This window comes from Pantherophis guttatus, chromosome 1 (genome assembly GCF_059756535.1).
Source record: "Pantherophis guttatus breed Tessera chromosome 1, ASM5975653v1, whole genome shotgun sequence".
Classification (NCBI taxonomy): Eukaryota; Metazoa; Chordata; class Lepidosauria; order Squamata; family Colubridae; genus Pantherophis; species Pantherophis guttatus.
Window position 1 is genome coordinate 94,076,516 of NC_142063.1, and position 16,324 is coordinate 94,092,839.

Below are 16,324 nucleotides of genomic sequence, written 5' to 3' on the forward strand. Positions count from 1 at the left end.
TTCTCCCCGACGCCTAAAGAAGCTTCTGATTTTCTTGCTTATTGTGTAAATCGGATTAGGGTTCTGCTGCCCCAGTTATGGCTCAGGCACCCCCTTGCAGCTGTTCCTGGAAAGGTGGGGCTTGGTTAGCAGCCTTTGTTCATTATCATTGTAGGAAGTTAGCACCCGCCCCTCTCTTAGAACAATGAAATATTCTAGGAAATATTAAAAAGGCAGAATAATATATTTCCCCGGATGAGAAATGGAGACACATTAGTCAGGAAGCAGACTCATTCTTAATAGCCCCCACCCTCCTCAATAGCCCACAGCAGATGTCAGCACTTAAAAATATAAAGAGATAGCTAGGTCTGTTCATAAGCAAATGCCCTCAGCCAAGATCCAACAAAGATAGAATTATCCCTCTACCCATCTAGCAACAGAACTCACCTCATGGCACCTGGGGCGATTGCATCACCCAGCAAGGCTCAACCAAGCCTGGGACTCAAAAGACAACCTACAAAGTTTCCCCTGCATAGCCCCATGGGAGTCTGACAACCAATCAGAATACAAGCTCAAATTCAAAACCCAATAGAGGGTATAAATCTCTCTCTCTCTCTCTCTCTCTCTCTCTCTCTCTCTCTCTCTCTCTCTCACACACACACACACACACACACACACACACACACACACACACACACACACACACCCCTATGTGTTTTTTAGGCCAGGACCTCAAAACCATGCAGTCCTGTCTACCATTAAACCATCTTTTCAAGCAGTCTCCATGTTTCCAGTGTCTTTCTCCCCACTTGGAACTGAACCCAGATAGACATTTCTTCCAACACCATTATGAGCTATCAAATCGTTTTCGACTTCTAGCGACCACAGATAGATTTTTTTCCAGGATGATCTAGCCCTGACCTCTTCTTTCAAGTCTTTCAATGGTGCACTCATCCTCACCATGACAGAACCTGTCCACCTTGCCACTGACAGTCCTCTCTCCTTCCACCATTAGAACATTTTCCAGAAAGCTGGCTCTTTACTTAAAAGTGTCTGAAGTAGGATAACTTGAGTGGACATTTGTGTCTTGAGTGAGAACTCTGGTTGGTACCTCAGTCTATGGAATTGTTCTTGGTATACTTACCCATGAATAATAATAATAATTTATGAAATATATATATGCAACCCAACCCCCAGCAATTCTGGGTGATTTACAGTTGTTGAAACATTTCAAAACGAACAACAATACAAAAACACCAAAATAGTACAAAACAAAAGAACAATAATGACCAAAAAGAAAAAGAAACCCAGAGGGGAATAGAAAGGAGGGTTGGTGATCCTCTCTATAAAGGCCTGGGTGAATTCAGTTATCAAATGAAATAGATAAAGTGGTATATTTTGGATATATAGATAGTCCTTGATTTATGACCATAATTGGGTCCAAAATTTCCGTGACTAAGCAAGAAAGTTGTTAAGTGAGTTTTGCCCCATTTTATCACCTTTCTTGCCACAGTTGCTAAGTAAATTAGTGGCATAGTTGTTAAGAGAGGCTTCCTGTTGACTTTGTTTGTCAGAAGATCACAAAAGCTGATCACATGACCCTGGGACATTGCAATCATCATGCATGCCAGTTGCTAAGGCTTCCGTCCTCACCTCAGCTGCTGCCAACCTAGCAGTTCAAAAGCATGCAAATGCGAGTAGATAAAGAAATAAACTTTGGTGGGAATGTAGCAGCCTTCCATGATGTCATGCTGGCCACATGACCGCGGAAATGTTTTCGGACAGTGCTGGCTCATTGGCCTTGAAATGGAGATGAACCCCCTATGTCGGAAACAACTAGCGGAATAAAATCCTCAGGGATTTCTTGTCCCCAGCCCATGACTGAGTCAGCCTTAAGTCATCCTTATCTGCATCTGTTAAAATAGTATTTCCCCCTTTTTCTTACACCATCCAAGGTAGCCTCAAAGTATGTTGGGCTTTGTCACCTGTTACCTTGGAGAGCAGTTAGATAACTTCAGTGACTCCAAACAGAGATGGTAGAGATAGGAATCAGTGGGGGAAGCAAGAAATGTCATGCTTGTGTAGTTTTCTGTTGACTTAAAGATAGGCAGATAGCGTTCCAGATGAGCAGAGTGAAGCAGAGACCCAGATAAATTTTGCTTCATAACTGAAGGCATATACAGGCTTCTGGGGCAAGCGGAAGGGGAACAGAAATTGTAGAACCTTGTATCTTTCATGGAAGTTTGAGCTTTGTGCAACTTGTTCTTATGCAAGTTTGCTAAAAGATTATTTAATTGCTGTGGTTGCAAGGGAGTGCATTTTAGGCATATTTGGAAAAAGAAAAAAATGGGGGGGTGGGGGGTGGGGCTGAACTTCCGAGATTAGCTTTCTTATATTGGGAGGTATTCTCAAATGCACAACAGTATCCAAGTCTATTTTTTTTTTCTATCTGTGTGCCCTCTGCAGCTCACAATTTCCTTTCTTTGTATGAATTTGTTGCATCCTATATACTGTATGTATTATTCCTTCTTATCCACCTAACCTCTACTAGTAAGATAGACACACAAATACACAGAACATACATGAAATACAGATTTTAAAGTTTTAGATTTAATTCCAACTTAATCTGGAGAATGCACTAGGAAGAACTTTCAATATAAGCAGTCAATGGGTTCTCCTTTCTACCTTTCAAAAAGGCAATACATATATATAGTAGCGTCATCTGGCCTTTTTGCTCTTTATTCTGTTACGTGAAAAACAATGTTATCTAATTCAGTTCTAGATGGAATTTTGGTTGTAAGTCATTGCAGTTGTAAATTGAGTCACCATGTGACCGGACTCAATTTTTACAATAATTTTTACGATGGTCATTAAGTGAGATATCATGGTCTTAAACTAAGGCCATGTTAAGTGATTCATGCAGTCATAAATCCAAATCCAGTTTATCTAATGGGTGTTTTTTGGCCAGAAAGTGGCAAAAAACAACAAAGGTTCACATGACTGCAGGATTCTGCATTTGGTTGAAAATGAGTGCCAGTTGATAAGGACCTAAAATGCAATCGTGATCACAGGGGTGATACAGCAATCTTAACGTCAAAGACTGGGTTGTAAGTAACTTTTTTTTCATTGTGTCCTAATTTCAAATGGTCGTTAAATTATTGGTTGTAAGTTGAAAACTAGATAGTACTTCATTTCCTCTTACTTTCTTCTTGTATATTCTGAGAATATTACTGAAGGATGGAATGAATGCTGTTTAAATTATTAACATTTAGTGTTAAATTTTTGAACATTATACAGGTGGTCCTTGGCTTATGTCCATAATGGAGGCTGACCATCATGGTTGTAAGCCAGGTAAGTCATGTGATCAATTCAATTTTATGATCTTTTTGAAATAGTCATTAAGCAACGCTGCAGTCATTGAGCAAACCAGTGGTTTACTATGGGCACAGTTATGCTGGAAACTGGAAATAAACTAGCCCTGATTGTATTTCTTTGGTCATGTAACCACGGAGGACAATCATTGAAACTCCGAATCTAGGTCATAAGTAGCCCACACATAGGCACATTCTAACTTCAAATGGTCTCTAAGTGACCAGTCCTAAATTGAGGTTTACCCTATTCTTGGAGGTAAGGAAAGTAAGCTAAAGATTCCTATAGATTTCACCCTTAATTGTGCCAAAATAGGGGTTGCTTCATGTTGCTTTTTAAAACCTGTCTGTCAAAAAGTCTTTTTGGTGGCAGTCTGTGTAGTTATAGGTCACTAGCAATGGAGTAATTTACGCTGAGCCATCCACATAGTTAAACAGTGGGACATGGTGGCTTTCCTTTCATCATATCAAGAAGTCCTAAATCATGTAAAGAAATTAGGAATCAAGGCTGTCAAACTCATGCTGGGGTCTGCCCAAGTAATGATTTCCTTACACAAAAACAGAATGTTAACTGATGTATCAAAGTCAATTAAACAAATGCTATAAAAACTATAAGAGTTTGGGGATTGCTAAAACATAAAACAAAAATTCTTACTGACTTTGGAGGCATTGTGTAACTTTTTTAGTCAAGACTTTGTATGGTGGCTGTACCACTAGATGGCAGATTGACCCAGATTCAGGATACTTCTCTCTTCTATAGAGGAGCATGTGGGAAGAAACCAAGTTCTTTTATCTATCAATTGTTCGTTTTCTAGTAATGCAATCAGCATTTTTATTTAAATAAACTGGAATCCTTAGGGGCTGTTTTCCCCTCCCTATGTATACCACTCGTAAACACAAGGATTTGCTCCATACATATCAGTATTAGCTTGAGACGGAGACATTATTGGGCACTTAAAAGATTCCAAGTATAAGTCCCCATATTAGTGAGTGATTATATAAGTGTAAATAGTAAAAAAGAATGTACAAAAACTGTTAGAGGGCTCCTGGGAATATGTAATTTGAGTTCTTGCCACCATTGAAAAATGTGCAATTTTTATCTTCAACATGCATTTATGAAGCTATAGAGTAACAACTGTACCTGTGGACTCAAAATTTAATTAGTACAGGTAGCTTAATTTGTAGATGTCAGTGAACAAATTCTTCACTTATCTTGTACAACAAGTAATAATCTCCACTTCCACAGATAATACTATGCAAGTTTGGTCAACAGCAAATTCTGCTTTTTCTCAGTGTTTGTTTCAAGGTAAAGGCATTCATAACAATTGCAGACAAGAAACCTTCATTTCAAAATGAAAAGATATGGGAGATAAGTGACAAAACAGAAACAACAGAGTTGATATGTGTACTTTGTAATTTAGCATACTTGGGGGTAATGTACTTGTGGCTTCAGAGTCACCTTTGTTGGGCTGAAAAGGTTGTTTCAGTGACAATCTTGACATTGTCAGAGACTTCTTGCTGTCTGTACTGCTGCTTCTGGCACAGCTGATATAGTTTTCAAATCAGGTATTGATAGCTATTTACTATATTTCAGTCATATATACTCCATGAATTAGAGCAGTGTTAGACAATTTGTTGCTATCCAATTGTTCTGGCTTCAGCTCCCACCAACCCAGACCTCATAGTCAGTGGAAAGGAATTATAGGAGTTGTAATTTAAAACATCTGAATGATACCAATTGCCAATCCTTGGTCCAAGTCAAGCGATTCAACCATTGGATGTGAAAATACTTTGAGCTATTGAAACTTTTCTAAGTGCCTTGAGTTGATTCTTAAAAGATGTACATTTGTACAAAAAACAGCTGCTATTTAAACCTTAGCAGCTAATTTTCTTTCATTCATCTTTATATTTAGGAACTTTTCAGAAATGCTATATATTGTGGTGTGAGCCATGAAATATAGAAGGGTGTGTCTTGTTATTTTCAGAAGGCTTGTATGGTATGTTTGTGAAAATATAAAACTCTGGCTCTGAATCTGAGCTTTACTTATCAAAAACCAGTCTGTTTTTAAAATGTCGTCTTACTTTTATTAACAGAGTGCGATTATCCAAAATATCTAATCGCATAAGCCTGGCCTTTTAAGTGCTTTGAGTAATTCCAGAAGTTTCTTTTCATTCTTGAAAAGAATTTTAGTCTGCATGTGTTCAATAAAGTACTCTAAATTTGTAGTCTAAAAGGAGCCAATGTTTGTATGGAAAGATGACTCATTGATGTAACCGAAGCTGCCACAAAATGCTCCTCCAACTTCTGACCACTCCAAATTATCCATGGCTAGAAATATAACTGAAAACAGTTCAAAAGAGTCATTTTGATTTCTGACTATTCCAGAAGTATTTTGAATCCAAAGCAATCTATTCTGAACTTGTAATGTTTTGCACAACTTTAATGTCCAACCTCCTGAGTATCATGGATTCTGCACACTTTACAGTATCGCATTTGTATATGTTTTCTGCATTTTGAGTTGGCCTTAATTGGGACAATCTTTCTAGTAAAAACCTATATAATTGTCCGAGCAGTAAAGGAGTAGGGTTGCTACCCAAGGAACAGTCATTTTTTTCTCTCCCTTTCTATCAGCTTTTTTCTGTTTTTTCCTCTTGACCCTATAGATACCAAGGGAAAAATAGATTGCTATTGGCAGTAGCTCAGCCAATGTGTCTTCCAGAAGGCTTTTGAAATCAGGGGAAACAAAGCATGGCAGCTGTGGGCCAGCAAGTTTGCCCGCTCTTATTATACATTCAAAGATATAATGTTCCTTTGTCATGGCATGTATCCTCACTTAAGTGGCTTTGGCTGATTTGAAGACGCTAAAAAATTTAGATCCTGATTAATATGTAGAGGAGAGACCAGGACATAAATTAAACTATCAGATTGAGAAATTGAAAAAATATCCTGGAAGAAAGCAGTGGCAAGCCACTTCCATATAGTTGCCAAGAAAATAACAAGAATTGATCTTGACTCATAAGATGCTTTATCTTGAAAGGTATGAGCAGACTGATTCATTTCAACATTTAATGGGAAGTTAGTGTGTATGTATATATATATATATATATATATATATATATATATATTTGTGTTTTTCTTTTAGCCAGGTTTTTCCTACGTAACCAAGATTTTTCTACAGCCCTAGCTCAGTGGAGTCACATCCACTCGATTCTGGGCTTTTTTCTTCTTGCAGCCAGCAGGCCCTAAAAAATAGATACACACACACACACACACACACACACACACACTGTATATGTGGGGGATATATATATATCTCCCCCACAAGCTTGGTCAGAGAGTAGAAGTATAATCAGCTGTCTGTCAGTCCTGATTGCTGAGATATAGTATGAAACATAACTGGCCTTCCTTGAATGATGAAAATGGACATCCCAGTCACTCTGGCTCGAGTCTTGTGCCTTTTTATTTTTAAATCTGAACATTTACACAGAGGTGTCTTTCTTTGCTGCTGAAAAGAGACAGGATATTCTTTGTAACCTCCTCTAAAATTACTATTTACGGTGAAGTGCCTAAGATTCCTTTTGTCCTACTTATAGTATTTTCAAAAGAGTCATTGGAGCTATCACTCAAGTTGGAAGACTCATTCAAAAATATGTCTTTGCTAATTTTATAATGAGCTTGGAAAAAGATTAATAAGATGCTGGATTGAGAAGCTACCAGTTTAGTGACTAGCTTAATAGGCTACTAATACCAGGCATTCAGTGTGCTGTACGTGGAAGATTTGTCTAAGTAGCAACTTTGGAAAGAACTGCAAACTCTGGAATCCTTATTTGTTCTCATCTTTCTTCTACTTCAAAGAAACACACACAGAGACAAAAATAGTGACTATGGGAAATACCATAGTATAATACCTGTTTGCTTGGTAAGTATGAAAAAGTTTCTTTGAGTATGTGTGCTCATTACATGCAATTTTGAATATTTTCTTTCTTTAACATGAAACTTCATACACTCATTGGACGATGAACAAATCATACTGGTTGGGCCTGCAAAACATACTAGGCTAAAAAGTAGTTGGCTAGATTATCTAATAGCCAGTCTAACATATCTAAAGGTAATTTGAAGAAAATTGCAAAAAATGATTGAAAGTAGAGCTACTTTTGCATTTAATTTCTCTCTTCTTCTCTTTTTTGATGATCTTATGAGCAAAAATAAAATACATATTTTCAATATGAAGAACACAGTGGATAGGTAAGTATGACTTACAATAGATCAGGAAGTGAAATCTTAATACTGTAGCCTCTTCAGCAATAACTTTCAAGTTAAAAAATGCTACTGAAGGCATTACTTTGACCTTCAACTGCAGACTCCCAGGTGATAGCAGTGCTTTTCTATCAAGCCGTTTTCATAAATTTTCCAGCTTCATATATTGTGCACATTCGTTTCAGATACTCAGGCAAGAACTATGGTTTTATTCTATGAGTTGGGCATTTACACTATTGGTAAGAAAGACACCTTAGAGTTAATCTTGTCTCCTGGTAGCTATAGGGATATATTTGGGGGAAGGATATATGCTTAGATTTTGTGTGTGATCTAAACTAATTTGTTTTTATTTGGGTATAACAGTATCTCGCTGACTCATTCCTTGCAGGCGTTATAATATTGTTTTGTGTTAATTGGTTATCCAAAATGGCAGTTAATATAACTGAAGATCAGGGTTGTCCCATTTCAACGAAGTAGTGGTACTGAGGTGAGGCTGTAGAGGCACCAAGGTAAGGAGTGTGGCATTCAAGCACCAACTATATACTTTACTCTTCATCTGTATGCTGTGCTTTACAAATAACAGACTTGATAGGTCCTTATTCAAGAGGCTTGCAGTCTAAAAATAGACGCAAGGAGTGCTGATGAAAAGGAGGGGAATAGAAGCAGGAGTAAATGGAAAACTATGTAATTACTTTAGATAACACCATCTTATGTCTAGTTAGGGTCTAGCACTAAGGCGCTGTTACAAAGGCTTTTTAGAAAAAAATGAGCTCAGGTTTTAATGTTTTAATATGTGATTACCTTATAGAGAGGAGATACATGTCGGCAGTGCTGGACTAGGCCCCACTGAGATGGCTGTGGGACAGAAAAGTGAAGGAATTGCTCCCACTAAAAGTCATGATTAGACTGTGATCTTTGTGGAACTGTTAGAACAAGGAAAACTCAGGTAAATCTGCTTGTTTTTACTTGTTTGATTGGGGAGGGAAGGGGAGGGGAGGGAGGAAGGTTGTTCTTAAGGTGAACGTTCTTCATCACTCTGCAGAATGACTACCTAGGTTATATGTTTTCACATTTATTCTACCTGGGAATCTAATGAGACCTAAGGGATGGATTTCATACAGCAAGTATGCTAACAGAGAAGATGCATCTCCAGTTGATACCATTTGAGAGTTGGTATTTATTTATTTATTTTATTTATGTAATTTATATGCCACCCTTCTCCTGAAGGACTCAGGACTGCTTACAAAGAAACGGAACAAAAATTACATAAACATTAAAAATCCAATTAAAAATTTATTAAAATTATTTAAAATCACCCCTGCGGATCAGACCATTTGATGAAAGAGCCACGTCTTCAATTTGTGGCGGAAGGAGAGGAGGTCAGGGGCTGTCCTAAGGCCGGTGGGCAGCCCATTCCAGAGGGTCGGCACTCCCGCAGAGAACGCTCTCCCCCTAGGGGCAGCCAGCCGACATTGTCTGGCTGACGGCACCTTGAGGAGGCCCACTCTATGGGAGCACACAGGACGATGGGAGGATGGCAGTGTCAGGGTGGCAATTAATCCCATTCTGCTTTTGGGTAATTGCCCCTTGATTAGAGAATGGATCGTGACCTTTCCTTGAAGTATACTTTAAGAAAAATAAACTCGAGATATATTCTAATAAACACATTTTATTATAAAGAAGTAAAAACATCTTACTAGCTAATTAATTACATCTTGGCAGCGTTCCTGCCTTGCTGGCAGAAGTTCTGGTAGACGAACAAAGAAAGTTAGAAGAAAGTGAAAGAATGTGGACATGCGCAGTTAGCTTAGAGATAAGAGTTCTGATCAGCTACGGTAAGTCTTAGAGTTCAAGCACAGCTGGCAAATACAAAAAAACGCAGGGTCAGGCAGGAGATGGTCCTGCAAGTACCCCGGGCCTAAGCCATGTAGGGCTTTATAGATGAGCACCAGCACCTTGAAACAGATCCGAAGGACCAACGGTAGCCAGTGCAGCTCGTGCAGGAGAGGTGTCACATGGGAGTAATGAGAAGCCCCCATAACAACCCGTGCGGCCGCATTCTGGACTAGCTGTAGCCTCCAAGTGCATCCCAAGGGCAGTCCCATATAGAAGTCATTACAGTAGTCCAACCGAGACGTAACAAGGGCGTGAGTGACCGTGGCAAGGGCATCCCGGTCTAGGAAAGGGCGCAACTGGTGCACCAGGCGTACTTGTGTGAAGGCCCCCCTGGTCACGGCCATCAAATGGTCTTCTAAAGATAGCCGTGAATCCAGGAGGACACCCAGATTACGGACCGTTTCTGAGGGTATCTGGAACATGCCAACTCCATCACAAGATTTAATCTTGTGAACCACTGAGATTTCTTTGGGATCGCAGTGTTCTACAAATGTGATTAATAAATAAACAAATTGCCATCATTTATTTATTTAATTTAATTAATTAATTAATTAATTAATTAATTAATTAATTAATTTGTCAAACAAGATAACAGGTATAAGTATAAACATGGACATGAACATAGGAAATGAGTACAAATAAATCACCCTGGCAGTGATGACTTTTTGAAAGAAAAGCTATTTTAATATTGCATCCAGGGACTTATTTCCCAGTGGAAATTGTTCAATTTCAATTTATGTGTTCTCTTGTCCAGCTTTCCCAATCTCTTTTTTCTTCCTAACCATAAAAAAAAGCAATGAAAACAATTATTTATTTCTAAATATATGTCCTTTCCCGTTTAGTATATTTGTCAGTGCTGGTGCCTCTGGACTACTTGTTTCCTGCTGCCAAAAATGGCCCACATTCTTTGGGTTTCAAATACAGTACTCAAATAACTTTTATGTCTCTGTTCAGAATCCTCAAACCTGAGCCTTGGTTTTTGTAAACAAGCCTGCGAAACTACATCACCGATCTTGGTTTCTTTCCAGGTTACACTTTGTACTCTAATAATTCATTTCTACAGCACCTAGATCTGTGAGAGCTCACATTTTCTGTGAGCTCTTGGAGAATGCTTTCCAAATGATAAAGCCAGAAGACATGGCTTTTAGCAAAGATTATGAAATGTGTAACATGAAGCACCTAATGGAAAAATGAGGCCAACCTCATACTAAATAGAACTTGTTCCCAATAGCCCCAGAATGGGATTAGTCTAATGCCTACAAGTGTGTATTATATGTTATCTTGCTACTGACCTTGCTTTTCTATAGTAGGTCATCCATTCCCAAAGTCATATTTATTCAGTTGCTAAAGAGTCTGAGATAGGGCAGAGGTAAATTATGCAATTGGCAGAGCTACAGCTTTGTGACAAAACATATTGTACTAAATTGGTCTAGTGCAGTATGAGAGCCTTGGTCATATTTTATGCCCCTCGTTGCTATCAAATGCAGTAGACTTTCTCCTTCTCTTATCTCATGTCAATTGGAAAACAGATTGGTGGGTTACTGGATATAAAATCTTCCTATTAACTATGCTTATTAACTATGTAGGTGTAGTTGCCAGGACTGGTAAAGCAGAAGCTGGACACTCTAAAATATTTATTAAGCAGAAAATTCCTGAGATTGAATGAAATAAAAGAGTTGTTTATAGTACAATAGGTCAACAGGCCACCTTTATGGATAGACCAAAATATTTTAGGCAGTTAGTCCACACCAGAATAAACCATGGTCTTAGAAAGAATAGCAAGTATAAGTGTGGATATTATTAGACAATAGCATTTTCCAGCAGTTGAAACTGATTTCTCACTTTTCCACACCTGGGGAAATGGGATTGAGACTTTTCTTCTATGAATTGGACCAGGTTGCTGTCAATAATGAAAGACCAAAGGATCAGATTGGAAAAAATATCGAAGTTTTATCAGTAATCTAAAGTAAAACATGATGTTGCATGTCTATTCAAAGAGGATGTTCGGGGAAACTAGCTGTATAAAAAGAAAATACAAGAGCACCATGTCAGAGAGAAAAATTCAGAGCTTATTGGAATTGTCCAGGTATTTCCAATTAATGTTCATTCAAGGAGCTAAAAGGATTAGAGTTAGGATGTAAGCCTCAGAGATTAAAAAAAAGTCTTTACTCTGTATATAGATTGTGGTGTTCAATAAATTCTAAGATACAGTTGTGTTATTAACTAGAGTCTGGAACTAAGCCCTAGCACAGATCAAGCTTTAATTGCCTTCTGTATTATTTTCCCAATTTTGTAACATAGTGTATTTGAAAATCTTTGTTATATGTAAAAATAAAGTGAGAATACAATTGTGTCAGAATTCACGTGCAGGCTTGGCAATAAATTACACGTCTCCATATGTTTACTCCATAATTCAGCTCTCAACCTGCTGCAGTGGAAATTAGGATTCTAGACTGCTTCTCCTATCCTTCTGAATTAATTAATAATTGGAAGGGTCATATGGTGACATTTGGCAACTGAAACACACTATAAGCCTCTCTATTCTCACATAACAAAGTGGTCCAAAAATGTTAGCATCCAGTTCTACAAAGTGAGGAAATCTGGTACGGAGCCATACATGAACTCCAACACTATGAGCATGGTCAACAGTGTGTTTGTAGGAGGCCATGGTACAATTCTGTTGATCCTTGAGGAGAGACTATGTAATATCTTGGAATATCTGGAGGTCCATGGAACAGGGAAAAGCTGAAAAGCATTTGGCAGCAGGCATGAGTGAAGGTAATGATGGCCTGAAATGATGATACCTGACTTGAGACATGAACTTAATGTAAACTAATTCAGTCTTAATCAGAAACCAGGTTATGTGTCTTGCTGGTAGCTTATTTAGCAATGAAAGAATTGCTTTATGGTGGCATTTCTTCTCTTTGTTTCCCTGTCTGACTGTGGAAAGTAAGCAGATGATAGATGGAGGTTTACATCCCACAGTTGAAACTGAGCTTCCCCAAAATATGCTATGAACTGTCGGCCTCTGTCAGAAATTTTTTAAAAAGCTGTTTTGGGAGAGAGAAGAGAGCCTCACAAGAACGAATAAGAAGACCCATTTTAGAGAAAAAATCAACTTTCACAGAATGGCATTTAAGTCTTTGATATAGGGCCCTTCTGTTTAAAGCCCAAGGAAACTGTAACCAAAAGCCTCTTTGGGTACTAGAGAGGATGGAACAGATGGTTGGTGGTCTGAAGGCTTGGCACAGTGACAAATGTTGCCGTGAAAAAAAAATTTAGATCTGACATCTGCTCTTTTGAAAAACCACCCAAAGTGGTTTGGGTGAATGAAATAAGTCATTTTAAGTATACCAGCATGTCTAGTTGACGGCTGTTATGGCAGAGCTGCAACACTTTTTCCCCTAAGCAAAAAAGGACATATAACTGGTGGCTGTGGGTGCAGTTTTCTCTGCTCCAGAAGAAAGGGAAGGGAGAAGGCTCCTTGAGGGTCATCCATCTAAGCCCAGGTATATGGGTTCTGCTGTTGCTGAGCATGGATTCCTTTCTGGCCCCTAGGGCTGTCAGTTATGAATTTATTATGGATTTATTTATTTTATTTAAAACACTTTTGTAGCTGCCCATCTTTCAACCAACTCTGGGTGGCTCCCAAAGATCTAAAAACGTGTAAAATCACATTAAAACTATAAAACCAAACCAATTAAAACAAGAAAAAGCTGGTGCCAAATCAAAGTTCTAAAGTGTTGATCTTCTCCCAGTGCTTGTGGGAAAAGCCAGATCTTCAAAGCCTTATGGAAAGCTAAAAGGGTGGAGGCCTGCTGAACATCGGGACAGAGTGCTCCATAGAGGAAGGGTTTTCATGGAGAAGGCATACATCAGATGGCAGTATTTAAGGGAAGAGACCAGGGGTGGGTTTTACAATTTTTACTACCGGATCTGTGGGTGTGGCTAATTTTGAGGGCGTGGCTTGATGATCATGTGACAATTCTTTAGGATTTAGCAGAGATACTGGTCTACCAGGCTTTTAACTGCTTGCAGATCTACCCATTTATTTTTGCAGGCACTGGTCTACCCATTTATTTTTGCAGGCACTGATCTACTCATGTATTTTTGCAGTCAGTGGTCTACCCATTTATTTTTGCAGGCACCAGTCTACTCATTTGTTTTTTTTTAACACTGATCAGCTGTAGGGTGGCCCTTTGAAGCCCCACAGCAAGAATTTAAACAGTTTTTTCCCCTCTAGCCATCAGCTGGGACTCAGGAGGCAGCAATAGATTGGGGATGGGGCCAAATAAAAGGTAAGAATAACGGGGGTGGGTAGGTGGGTGGGGGCAGAACCGGTTCGGTGAAGTCATATCGTCACCGCTACCGGCTCGGCGGAACTGGGCGGAACCCATCACTGCAAGAGACTAGGAATCGAGACAAAGATTTCCTAGTGAAGAATAGTGATTGGAGTAAGGACATTGAAAATATTTTTACTAACAATATAAAACATCAATCTCCTTATTCTGTGATTTACCAAGATAAATGTTAGTCCCACTAGGCAGACTAGATCAGGAAAGCAACCTCACGTGAAGGCTAAAGCTACTTTTATTGAAATTGGGTATAATAATAGAACCTTGCAGATCTGATTGTGTTGTATCCCATCCTCCTTATATTTCAGTGAATTAGAGAGGTATCTGCCTCAGCTGCTTCAGAATTTTATCTTACTGAAGACCTTAAAAACAGGCCATTCCTTTTGCCTCAGTGTTTCTGATTATCTGTCAGTGTTATCTTCTTTACTCTCTACATTAAGAGAAATGAAAATTAAATGAGAAAAAAAATTGCTTAGTTAACTCAGCACTGTGTGAACTTGTGAGAAGTTTTATAAGCATTCCAAATTCTTGTGGTCAGTTTGGTCCTGTAGAGGATATTCACCATTTTTGAGAAGCTAGTGCCAATCCTAAAAAAATTCTTTGCTGATCAAAAGCACTTTATAAAAAACATAACTTTGGTTGTTTCAGTAGGAAGGAGTTGCCCAGAAGGAAAATAAGAGGCTGTCTTCAAATTATAGAAGCATGGTTATAAGAGCTGGTTGTCACATTGACAAGGAGGCTAATAGTTATTCGTAAACAGTCTTCAGATACAAGCAAGTTAATCTTGTCAAAAAAAAAGACAAGTCTCTTCATTTATAAACAAAGTCTCTCTCTCTCTCCCTCTCTCATTTGAAAATAGAGTTGGCATTAGAATTTTTTTTGTTGCTGCTTTAACCTACTTCATAATAAACCTACTAATCAGTGATCAGTTGTTCTTGGGATTAGCCACTTCTAATCTAGGCAATTAGTGAGAAATTTGACAACAGTATGTAGACAGAGAAAAAGAGAAGGGCAAGAGCAGAGGGAAGATGCAAAGAATAGTATTCAGATTATGGAAGGGATTTTTTTATGCTCAGATGCACACATTTTAAAAAGATTTTTTAAAAATTCTGTCTTTATTACTTTTGTAAATGAATCAAGGTCGTAAACAAACTCAATACGCCTTCCTCCTCCTTTTATTCCACAATAACAACCATGTGAGGTGAGTTGGGCTGAGAGTGATTGGCCCAGTCACCTGGTCAGCTTTCATGGCTAAAGTGGGACTAGACCTCACAGTCTCCTAGTTTATAGCTTGGTGCCTTGCTAATCTGGGATTTGGATTTGTTCCTTGCTGATTTGAGAATGCGTCAGTTGTATTTTCCTTCTCATTTGTTTCATGGACCCTGGATGGGAATTATGAGAGTTACAGGAAGGCACCGAGCTGGAAAAGGCTGTCATAAGAATCCTATCAGTGTCTAGATTGAAGAACCATTGTGAGGGAGCACCTGTTTGGATCCTAACTGAATTCAGTCCTTCTTTCAGTATTCCAGTTGGGGCTGGCAGTTGCTCTAGGGATTAAATTATTTAAAGCCTTCAGCTGGCCAGCGTAGGCAAGCAATAGCTTGTAAAACACTTAATCTATCTTTAAAAAAAAAAACCTGTTCACAGGTTGGCTTTACTTAGACTGTAAAACTATATGTAACTGTCAGCTGCTGCTGCTTTTCTTTTGGATACTTGAAATGTAGATTCCTTAAACAATGATCTTCTCTGCCTCCTTTTAGAATAAAAATAAAATAGAGTAATTGCTTCTTAGAAGCCATCTAAATATATATTTTTACAAAGCAAAATCTTGGGAATGTTTTCTCAGTGCATTGCTTTCATCACTTTTCCACTTACAGGTGCTGACATTTGGTAGTGTTGCTGAAAAAAGAGCAAAGAGTACAAAAATAAATATCTCTTACACTGTATAGTCTAGATGTGCTTATGAAAAACTTTATTTTATTTTAATATTATTGCACTAGCAATTTAGGCTCCTATATGTGGGCAAACAAATAAGTTTAATTAACGTTTGTATAAGATAGAGTATATCTGTTTTTGGGATTGGGGAGAGAAAAAGAATAATTTACTACATTAAACAGGGCTAAGGTTGAACATGCTTTGAACATTATTTGGAACACATATTTTAGAGCACAGAGGAATGCAGACAGCATCACTCTAAACCCAGACTAAGAAAAAATAGCTGCTTTAATGAGCTGCATTAACACATGGCTGCTTTAACAAGTTGCTTCAAGGTAAAACACATTTCTTTTTACATTTTTTACACATTTGACTCTATATAAACAGATATTCATTTTAGGCTGGTGGACACTTGTAGACACAGTATAAATTAGACAGTTTGTAAACTATACTCATTGAGAAACAGAAAAAAATTAGATGTCACATCTTGTACTTTTATTTATTTATTTATAAAATTTATAGGCCACCTTGCC